This window comes from Rhinoraja longicauda, chromosome 11 (assembly GCF_053455715.1).
Source record: "Rhinoraja longicauda isolate Sanriku21f chromosome 11, sRhiLon1.1, whole genome shotgun sequence".
NCBI classification, from domain to species: domain Eukaryota; kingdom Metazoa; phylum Chordata; class Chondrichthyes; order Rajiformes; family Arhynchobatidae; genus Rhinoraja; species Rhinoraja longicauda.
The window spans coordinates 43,114,515-43,126,702 of NC_135963.1; the positions used below are offsets into that span (position 1 = coordinate 43,114,515).

General features: G+C 38.2%; 1 protein-coding gene across 4 annotated transcripts in view; it reads right to left on the reverse strand.

Annotated features, from left to right (window-relative positions):
* Nucleotides 1-12,188, reverse strand: part of pde4ba (phosphodiesterase 4B, cAMP-specific a) — a 444,556-nt gene that overhangs the window by 253,048 nt on the left and 179,320 nt on the right. The window lies entirely within an intron of this gene.

Consider the following 12,188-nt stretch of genomic DNA (forward strand, 5'->3'; position numbering starts at 1 on the left):
TCAATTAAAAGGAAAAATAATTTTCTGAACAATGAGAGATGAAGAGCTGTGGGAGTTAGGTCTTCATATCCATTTATCATCTAAAGCTAAGAATTTTAAAACTACTAATATGTTGGCTCATTTCGAATTTCAAAAGTAAGGAAAGAGCATTTTAGTTATACAAAGCCTTGACACACATCTGAAATACTGTATTCAATACTACTAGGCAAAGGCACTTTTGGCTGAGAATGGTTTCAATGTGAATACCTGAAAAATGAATGAACATTAAATGGTTAGAACAGGCAATCTAGACCAGGCAAAAGATGAATCTGCAAGACTGAAAATTGATTCAATTGAGGTGTTTAGAAATGATTGTATATGATACATTGCTGTTTTTAAAAACACTATAACAATTGTTTAGAGTACATTTTTAATGTGGCATGCAATAATAACTAGCTGGGTATCTTTTTAAACAGGTAAGAAGAACAGAATCTGTTCATATATCAATGTTATTTTATGATGGATCTTAATTATGCTTAACACACAGCCTCTTTGCTTCATTATTCTGCTCACCGTCTGAAAACTGATCTAATTGTCTCTTGAGTCCATTCAAATTTTCTATTTGGAATCATAACCTTGCATATGCCAATCAATGTTATAATAAAACCAGCAATAATCCATTACCATCAAAATTAAAACAATGCTAATCAGAAAATCGAACTATAGAATCATCGTTATGTATTCATTTACTGTTGGCTCGTCATTCCTGCAACAACTCAGATTTATCTTTCGCATTGTTCTACAGTTTTTTTAAAAATTCAACTATTCTTCCATTGCCATCTAAGAAAATTGAGTTCACTGATAAAAAAACACAGTGCCGGAGAATTCTGAGGGTCAAGCAGATGGAAATCTGAAGAATGGACCTGACCCAAAACATTGTCTATTCTTTCTCTCCACAGATCCGGCCTGACCTGCTGAGTTTCTCTAGCAGAATGAAGACACAAGGAGCTGCAGATGCTGCAAAACACAAAGTGCTGGAGTAAGTCAGCGGATCAGGCAGCATCTCTGGAGGACATGGATAGGTGACGTTTTAAGACAGAATCTCCTTCACAACTGTGTTCTTTGTTCTTTTGTTCAAGATTCCAGTGTATCTCATTGAGTTTACTGATAATTGTGGTATTCTGTTCTATGTTTAAATAACTCTTTCTTTATAGAAAATAGGTGCAGGAGGAGGCCATTTGGCCCTTCGAGCCAGCACCGCCATTCATTTTGATCATGGTTGATCATCCACAATCAGTAATCTGTGCCTGCCTTCTCCCCATATCCCTTGATCCCACTAGCCCCTAGAGCTCTATCTAACTCTAATTTAAATTCATCCAGTGAATTAGCCTTCAATGCCTTCTGTGGCAGAGAATTCCACAAATTCACAAGTCTCTGGGTGAAAAAGTGTCTTCTCACCTCAGTTTTAAATGGCCTCCCCTTTATTCTTAGAGTGTAGCCCCTGGTTCTGAATTCCCTGCTTTATATTTCCAACATTAACTTAAAAAATGATCCTAACTGAAAACTGATCCCGTAAATGTATGACCTCACTGCTCGTGCAATAATATATTCAGTTTTACATTGCTGATTCTCTGTGCATGTGTAATTTCTGGATCATGTTTAAATTATCTAGGTATTTCTTTGAATTTGTCAGTGGACCATATTCTTTGTACATTGAGATATTAGCACCAAATAGAATATATTACAATTGTTTACAGACAAGTAGAACACCTGCAACTTGACACTGTACATTTTAAACCACAAATATTGCAATGGAACTGAAGCACGTGAGAAAATTATTTTAATTGCAGTTCTAATTATTTCTATTCTCCCCCTGAAGAAATAAGGGAAGTTATTTTTACTGGTTTCACAGGAAATGCGGAGGAAGGGAGGAGAATCACTACAATCTTTCTGCTCTCAATCTGCCAAACCATGAGGAAGCTACCCACCAGGTATAGGTGGTTGAGTATTGAACCTACATCATCAAGGATTTGGTCTGTAAGTCCAACCTTATTTCACTCTTCGTCCAGGCAAAGAATTAAAAGATGCTCATCTCAAACTTTTCAAAACTGGAAGTATTTCATTTATGCTCTAAAAAAATAATATGGATTGTTGCATATTTCACCAAGCTCTTCCCCTTCACAAATACTATCTATTTTTTTTCTCTGTCTTATCTCTCAACCATAAGATAGACACAAAGACTGAAGAAAGGTCTCAACCTGAAACGTCACCCATTCCTTCTCTCCAGAGATGCTGCCTGTCCCGCTGAGTTACTCCAGCATTTTGTGTCTATCTTCAGTGTAAACCAGCATCTGCAGTTCCTTCATATACATCTCATCCACAAGTAATGATAACCACCATCAGCCTTTGAGTTGCACAGTACTGTCCTTGCTGAAGCCCATATGGCAGATATTTTCCAGCAGGCTAGGATTATGATCAATGCTACAAGATGAACTACCACCTCACTTCATCATGAGTTCTCCATCATGGAACTGTGCATCAGGACAAGTTAAAAGACAGCAGGCTTATTGTTTTTCTTTATTTGTGTTCATTCTGAACATACAAAGACAAACCGCGATTATTGAACAAGAACATCGTTGCGAACGTCAGTCTGTTCTCAAACGTCCATGTCAGGTGCACAATATTGGTGTTGGAAATGGGCTAACCATTTCTGATGGCTCCTCACTGTAGCACAGATACATTCAATATTCATATATTCCCTCACCTTCTCGCAAGAGAGTGCGGATAACACTAATTAGGGTGGGTTATTCCTGTGGAATATTTACTTTGTTGGAGTTAAATCCTGAAACTTTGCATCAAAATGATATTGGCCTTTCATATTTGTAAAACCACTTTCATTTATGACTTATGCCTGGGACATTTATAGAAATGAATTCACATGTTGTTTTGTAGGTTCCACACAGAATGCTTTAAGACAGGTCTTCTCATAGTCCATCCATGAGTTAAACTATTACTGTACCACTTTAGAGAAGGCTGATTCAGCAACCTGAGATTAATAGCTCCAGTCCAGCATCGGGAGAACAAATCTCAGAACTTAAAGACAATGTTCAAAATGTTCCTGGGTTCCATTAACCAGGTTTCCCATCTGGCATGAAATAAAACCCTCAAGTTGACTTAATGCAATTCAACACCTACTAGCTGTTTGTGGCTAGATGGTAAGTTGGACGTATTTAAGGATTCAGAGGCAGCAGTTCATCAAAAGTACAAGATGTTAAGCAGAATGCATTCAGCCTATGTAAAAATGACCTTTACTTTGTCAGCTTGGCACAGTGGTAGCAACTTCACCTCTGAGTCACAGGTTTAATGAGTCAGACCGGGCTCCAGGGAGCGACAGACATTATTTAGGCAAACAAGACTATTCCTTTTTGGAATTGAGAGGTTTGGGGATGAGAATGAGAAACGAAGCACTCATTCTTTTTGCCGATGGTTGGCATCTTTAAGCGTTCACAAGGGCTTTCTTCACGGCATCTTGATAAAGGGTCGTTAATATTTAAAGGAAGAATGCAGATCATTGTAAAACATCAATCTGCCAAGCCACTGTCATTTAGTTGTTCCATGTTCTGGCTAACACCATCGCTTGACTGTTCTGACAATCTGAATCTCTCCTTTGAGTGCTGCTATGCAAAGTGAACATGGCAACATCTTGGCTACGAGCAGTCTTGGAGCACCATTCCAAGATTGCAGCCTAGCACTTTGCTGTAAGCTGCATGCCCTGCAATGGAAACTAAGATGTAGACCATCAGACACTAAAGTATAGTCAGAATCATCGTCATACAGCACAGAAACTGGTCCTTTGGCCCAACTCATCCATGCTGACCAAAATTATATTGGCCTTTCATATTTGTAAAACCACTTTCATATATGACTTATGCATGTGACATTTATAGAAACGAATTCACATGTTGTTTTGTAGGTTCCACACAGAATGCTTTAAGATAGAGGTTCTCATAGTCCATCCATGAGTTAAACTATTAATGCCCCATCTAAGCTAGTGCCATTTCCCCTAATTTGGCCAAAATACCCCTCTAAACCACTAAACATTCCCCATCCACAGTGTGTTTATGAAGATCATGGATCCTCGAAACATTTCCTATCCATAGTGTTCATGAAGGTCATAGATACTTATGGCACAATTGGTCATTCAGCCCATCATATCCATGCTGGCCACAAATTAACTTTAAAGCAGTCTCCCAGCTCCCAGCCCAATATACCCCACAGGCCACATTGTCCATGTTTCCATCAGGCACATTCAAAATATGATGAGGGGTTCCGATTCGACCCACTTAAATCAGGGAATTAAAGCTCTGCTCAGTCTCCGCTACTTCAACGATATAATCCAGCACAGACAGCTTCACATAACCATGATAATTCTTTAGCCTTGGCAATGTATCCAAAACCTCTACACCCTCTTCAATGCCAGCAGATTCCTCAGAGGTAGGAGACCAGAATCCCACACAGCAGATTTGCTGTGGCCTGCAAACATCCTGCATGAAATCAGTGCAACCTTTCCACTCCTGTATTCCCCACTTTCATTAACAAAGGTAAGTAGTCTGCACTTTTTTTTCCAACTGCCATGCCCTGAAGGACCCACAGAGAAGCAACCAAAGATCCCACCACACGCTTAACATCATATAATGCAAGGTATTGTTTAATGTTGCCGCCACGTTCATGCTGAGACAAATGCTCTTCCCGAAAGACTTGCACCAAAATAATACTAAAGGTAGACATAAAAAGCTGGAATAACTCAGCAGACAGGCAGCATCTCTGGAGAGAAGGACTGGGTGAAGATTTGGGTTGAGACACCATCAGATAATAGACTGTTCCATTCATCAATCTTTAGCAGATCAACTGCCAATATCCTCATCCAAGCTCACTGTTCCAGAGCATGGTGAGCTGTATTAACTACATACTCTGGACTAGTTGCAACACAATTGTGTCCAGTGTCTCACATGTAGATTCCATCCCAATGTTAATCATATGTCAAGAGGCAATATTTGAAATGGTGGTTGAGTGTGTGTTGTGAGTTCATGTTTTTATTATCATTGTCATTGTCTTTTTGGTCATCCACAACTGGCCTGAGCATGTCAAAGTTCTGAGATATCCTTAAGAAAAACACAGGGGAAAAGAGGAATGCAAGAAATACATGGTTCCATGTCGTGTGCTATGTAGACATGGGAGAATGGAGAATATGTATGAATGGGTATTGTGTAATAATGGCTGGTAGCATGTGCTAGTTGTGAGATATGCATTTAAGGCTTAAAAGAATGCTGTATATCTGTGGATGATATGAAGCAATTGAACATTAATATTGATAGTGACTGTTTGGTGAATGCAAGGGATTTAGTGAATTGAACTGTGCCTGAAGCTAATGCAGTAGTGGGTAGGATGTGGCAATCAAGGCTGCGTTCACTGCCCGTGACCTTTAGTTTTAAAACACTACCAAGCAATGATTTTAGGCCTACACTGCTAATGCATCTAATGAACAAATCATTTAGTGTTGGCTACATGCAGAAATCATTATAATGATAAGAGAGCAAGTATTAAGCATATTGGCTCATTGAAGTTAATGCAAAAGAAAAATCATTTTAGTCTTTGATGTCTTTTCATTGGAGACATTAAAGTGAGGCTCATTTGATTTGTTAAGTGAATATAGCAGGTTCTACTTTAAGATAAAAATAATTAGTATCTTCAAACAATAGAGCAGAGCAAAGAAGGTAGGCTCAACATGTCTGTACCAGTTCTGTAAAAATGTTGTATTATTAATCCAACTTTTCTTCTCCAATCATTCTCATATTGTTCTGGCTAATATTTAGCATTCAGCTGTTGTCAAGACTGGTTAATTGGCTATCTATCTCACTGGTTCAAAGATCTCACTGAGCACAAAATGGCTGCTACGTTTGTATACATAACTACAATGTTTTTTCAAAACATTTATGAACTATAAATCATCTTCAAAATCATGCAATTTGAATTTTCATGTTCAAAGTTCTACGTAGTTCCTAATTAGTTCAATTCCTGTAACTATGATTTAAATTTAAATTATTTTCAATATTTCAAAATATTTTAAACTGTAACATATTGGCCATCATTAGGATAATGAAGCCTCTGAGGTACAAGTGGAAGCTCTATTTACTGCAACAGACAGTGGAGCTAACAGGATTTTATGCTTGCAGTGTGGTGGTTCATCTATGAAATGTACTCCAACTGAGGGGAATGTTTAAAGAAATAATGAACGACGGCACATTGACAAAATTATATATGTTTAGTTTAGTTTAGAGATACAGCGCGGAAACAGGCCCTTCGGCCCACCAGGTCCGTGCTGACCAGCGATCCCCGCACATTAACACTATCCTACACCCACGAGGAACAATTTTTACATTTACCAAGCCAATTAACCTACGAACCTGTACGTCTTTGGAGTGTGGGAGGAAACCGAAGATCTCTGAGAAAACCTGCTCAGGTCACAGGGAGAGTGTATGCAAACTGCGTACTGACAGCATCCTTAGTTGGGATTGAAACCGGGTCTCTGGCGTTGCATTCGCTGTGAGGCAACAACTCTACCGCTGCGCCACCATGACCACTGTGTTTTAAGATTTGCAACTATTCTGTGTGCTGTCAGTTTACCAGTTTTAATATAATCTCACGAATGGAGAAGATTCTTAATTCGAACATAATGGGGCAGAATTTCTGGTCAACTTTGTTCCTATGCTTTGTTCCTATCTAAGCATATACTAGATGCTTAGATATGCTAAATCTAAATTCAGCTAATATGCATGAACTTTCTGGAGAGGACTTTCTGGAGAGGACCACCCCAAATCTCAGTTAGTTATGCCTAGCATTGTGAAAGGGCCACAAATAGGAACATGAGGTGGGGAGGTTGGAAATAGGACAATGGGGAAGAGCTACAGATTTTTGATCCACTTGGTTGTCAATAACGCAATGGTTGTCAAGTACCACAAATACAAAAAAAGTGCCAAATAAGAACAATTAATCCCAGCAAACATGTTGCCCACTTTATTCAAAACAAAATTGAGAGACTTGCAACAATGTCTCTCTGGTTCTTAGCATATGATTCCTTACATATTTTCAGTTCTGCGACATTCTTCAACACAAATTTTACCATTGCTCCAAATACCATCCAAATCACTGAAGTAAATGTTCGTAATTCATTGAAGACTCATTTGGCCTCATGCTTTCTGGATCATTATTTTGCATTGGATGTTGCATGTAGCATGAGGAGAAACGTGGTTTGCTGCGAATACGGCAGCGAACAGGAATCGATGAGAGCATTTAATGAAGTGTATTAAAACCGTGAAGCCAATATATTGAAAGTGAATAAGGTGAGAACCTTTCTGAATAAGGAGGGGTTATTTTTACAGGGAAGAAAGTTAGTGAATTTTAAATTATGCATGATTGGAGAAATACCTAGAGATGTTTCTTTATGCAGCATTATAATCTATACTAGACCAAGTTTATATATAGATACTAAAACTCTCGTTTGTTTGTTTGTTCCTGAACTACAGCCAAAACGGTACACGATAGCGCAACAATTTTAGGCCCACCTTACTCACCGTCGTCCATTTGGTGTTAATGGAAAAAGTTTCATTGAAATCAGTGTTATATATTTAAAGTTATTCACATTTTAAAGTTTAAATCTATCTCCCAGGGAGGGAGGGAAGGAGGGAGGGGGGGAGAGGGAATATAAGAGGGTTGGGGGGGGAGGCAGGCGGGAGTAGGGAGGGAAAGGGAGGGAAAAGGGGGTGGAGAGAGGGGGCAAGAGAGGAGGGAAGGGGGGAGAGGGAAGAGGGGAGAGGGGAGAGGGGGGGGGGAGGAAAGGGTCCTGCACCAATGCAGGAGAGGATTGGGCCCAACGGGTCCACTTGGTCTAGTATTATATAAATTTATACTTTTTTTAAAAATCACTAATTCTGAATTTAAACTTGCATATTAATTGTGATGCTGTAATGTTGATGATGTTGTAATTAAAATAACAAATGAGTTGTATGGCACTTTTTTTAACTGAAAAAAGCATTAATGATTTCCCTTTTAAATAGAATTTGCTTATTCAAGTACCAAATGAGATAATAAATAGAAAGATCGGAGCAAGTCCTAAAGAATTAGCTGACCGTCAAACTCCCTGACCAGTATTCAACAATACTGATTTCAGTAACCGAAGTCAAACCCCAGAGAATCAAGAAATTAATTAATCACGGTATTCGCCAATAACCTTCACTTTGGGTCACTCCCTACACAAGCACAATCTCTTGGCCTGGGATTGCCTCTCCTACCCACACCCAGCTATTCAGCCAATGAGCTGTCAGTGTAACTTGCCAAAACAGTACAACTAAGGTTCATGCCTCACAATGCTTCCCTCCTCCAGCTGCCCCAAGAATTGGTGCATGGAGTTCACAGGTTTATGCCCATGGTAGGTGCAGGTTGAAATTGTTGTGTCCCTCATTTTATTTAATGATGTGGCTGTCTCACAATCTCATCAGGACACGATGGTTGACGCCTCCCCAGAAGGAAACCACTCATATTGTATCCTGGATATAAATTTTATAGAACCAGCAGCTGTAGCTCAGATGAAGTTATCTTGCCAAGACACATGGTTATGAACATAATTATATTAGCTTCTGCCTATGCAATTAACACAGATACTTCTTTCTGCTACTGATAAGAAATAGAAATGCTGATCTTTTTTTCTGGTACATACTCAAACACAGTCATGTTTGACTAGTTTGTTTGCTCAATTCCTGTAGATATGTTTTTATAGACCTCTAATCTTGTTTTGCCCAGTAATATGGTGACCAAAACCAATACCTGAGAAGAAAGTAGACATTATTCTAATATTGTCAAACAGAAGTTTTGGAGAATATGAGATAGGGAATACAGATATAGCATGAATTGTTATGCTTGTTTCACAGCTGTTCAAAATTCACTAAAACATCAATGCTATTGCTTCCATCCCATAAGTAATAGAGTCACAGAAAAAAATAATCTGTATTATATAGAAAGTACAGAGTAAAACTTGCCCAAACATCTGCATCACAATGAAAGCCTTACATACAATGAATGACTTATTGGAAAACACTGGATGCACTGCCTGCAATTTTCCTTCCACTGATTTTCCATTCCATGAATCCTCTGTCAATGCACCAAGAATTATATAATAAGCCTACCCCACACTATTCAATACTCCATTGGTGATGCAGGGCCTCAATTAAATCTCTTATTAACATTTTGGGAATTTTCCATCAATTAAATCCAAAAGCAGTTGAATGGCAATTCCAATTTATAGCTTAGAATTGAAAAAAGTAAATTGCAGCTCATCGCATCATCGGCATCTGCAATGCTCTTTCAGCTTGAACCAGGATTGAAGAGCTTCTGCTTTCCTTCATGGATTCACTAAGTCTTTTGTGTTCCCTTTTGCTGTTGGAGTCATCAGTCTCATGGGTGTTTTAGACACACAACACCACAACTAAATTATGGGGCTTTAAAGGGGAACTACCTCTGCAGTTTTTAAATTTGCAATGGGGAAGAGGGTATTGCAACTTATGGCACATTGATACCATGTTGAAATAATACAGGCAATCCTTGCATTACAGAGGCGTTGCATTCCAAGAACATTATCCACATCGCGATTCTCTGTAGTGTGAAACTTTATTTCCCCTTCGAATCAAGTGGAAATGCATTCTTAAAGGGATTTTCCTTCTCAATGGTAATGGTGAGGAGTTCATGTTGTTTCTTTTCCATTTTATATTTACTTTTTTTCAAGGGCGTGCACCCGCGCACACACAGTCAGAGAGAATTTCATTCCATATCTTGGATTTATGGGTAATGATTTGCGAATTCTGTAAGGATGAATTTCTAAAACCCAAATGGCCATAAAGCAGGGTGTACAGTGGAACCTTTTATAAGCATAGCAATGCCCTTTTACCTTTCAATCATTATCAAATTTTCTCTCCTTTGCAAATGCTAGTATGAGGAAATTTGTATCTTTAATTTTCATTTTCCTTTCTTAAAAGAGGATTTTCTTCCTGTGGCAATAGGGGTGTAGTCCAGGACAGATCTTCAGAGATATCCACACCATGAACTTTAAAGTTATGGATTCTCCCATCAATGAAGACATGTTTGTGGATCCTCGGCCTCCTCTTCTAAAGTCAACAATCAGCTCCTTGGTTTTACAACATTGAGACGAAGCCTGTTGTTCTGGCACTATTCAGACAATCGATTTTGCACCTATTCTCCAACTCACCATTACCCATAATTGTTTTGACAACGTTGATGTCGCCAGCAAATTTAAAGATGGAGTTGGAACTCCAAAATACAATAACATATATCGCATAGGAAACAATAGACCAAATATTTTATGTAAATAATCAATAGTCCTATCGACACAGCTGTTAACAGGACAGTCATATAGCATGGAAACAGGCCCTCTAGCCCATTGGTTCCACCCTGATCATTGAGCATTCATTTCCTCTAATCTGATAACAATCGCATTTTCTTTCCCCTATTTCCGATCAACTGCCCTCAAATTCTACTAACACCTACACACTGACATTGACTGGTGTCAAGCACTAGTCTGCATTAATAGTGTTGAAGTGGAGATAGTCAAGAACTTCAAGTATCTCGGTGTAAATATCACGGACAATTTGTCCTCGTCCAACCACACTGACCCTATGGCTGAGAAAGCAAACCAAAGCCTCTACTTTCTCAAAAGGCGGGAAATTTGGATATCCCCTACGCCCTAACCAATTTCTACACATGCACCAAAGAAAGCATCTTATCAGGATGCAACACAGCTTGTTTGTCAACTGCTCTGTCCAACACCGCAGGAAACTACAGAGATATCTGAATGTTGCCTAGTTCATCGCACAAATCAGCCTATCCACCGTTGAGTCAGTTTACACCACGCTGCCTTGAGAAACCAGCCAGTACAATCAAGGGTCATTTACATTCCAGTCATTCTCTCTTCTTCTCCTCTCCCATTGGGCAGAAGATGTAAAATATATAAAAGTATATTACACCAGATTCAAGAAAATCCTCTTCCCCATTGTTATCAGATACATGAATGGACCTCTCATAGGAATGAATTTCCCAATCTTCTAATCAACCTTTATGCGGAAGTAGAACTTTAAAAAAAATCTGTGTTTTCTCTAGCTGAGAAACTATATCCTGCAATTTATTTATTTTCTCTTTTGCACCACCTGATGTGCACGTATGGTATGAATTGCACCAAATAACTCACAAAAATGTTTTTCAATGTATCTTGGTACACATGACAATAAATTTCTATTTATTTATTTATTTTCCGGTCAATGCAATACAACAGATTGACCATACAGTTGTGAAAGTTAAATAGTGTGAAATCATTGTATCAAAAATAAAACAATATAATCACTCATGATATTTTCTTACCAAAAAAAAAGGTGTAGGCAGAAGCCAAAGGTTATTGTGCCTACCTTTAATACTTAACGAAATATAATTTAAAAAAAACACAACATCATGTCAGAAGCAGATAAATAAAACATAGAAAGAAACACAAATATAGTCAAGAACCATCATTTCTGTCATGTCAGTCACTTCTCTGTGCTGATCACGTATTTTGTATCTTTCAAATATAATATTTTTGAACATTTTCTTGAATTTACATATATTACTACACTCTTTTAATTCATTGTTGCAACTATTCCATAACCCCTTTAACAGTCACACATCTATTTTCCACATTTGTTCTTACCCTCATTTTTTCAAATATTTAATTACCCGAGTGGATACCTGCTCTCCCTCACTGAAAACAAACCTTGGATATAGTCAGGAAGTGTTTTTTCTTTTGTTCTAAACATTATTTGTAGAGTTTTAAAGTCTACTAGGTCCATAAATTTTAGGGCATATGATTTCATAAATAATGGGTTGGTTTGGTCATTATAACCAGCCTTATTGACAATTCATAGCTCTTTTCTGCAATATAAAGATTGAATTAGTGAGGTGTTTCCCCATACTTCCACACAGTATGTAATATATGGAATAATGAGTGAGCAATATAACGTAATAGTGAATTTTGATTCAAGATGGCCTTAATTTAATAACAAAATATAAACATAAAGGACAATTTGCAGTGACCAGTTCAACTACCAAATTACATA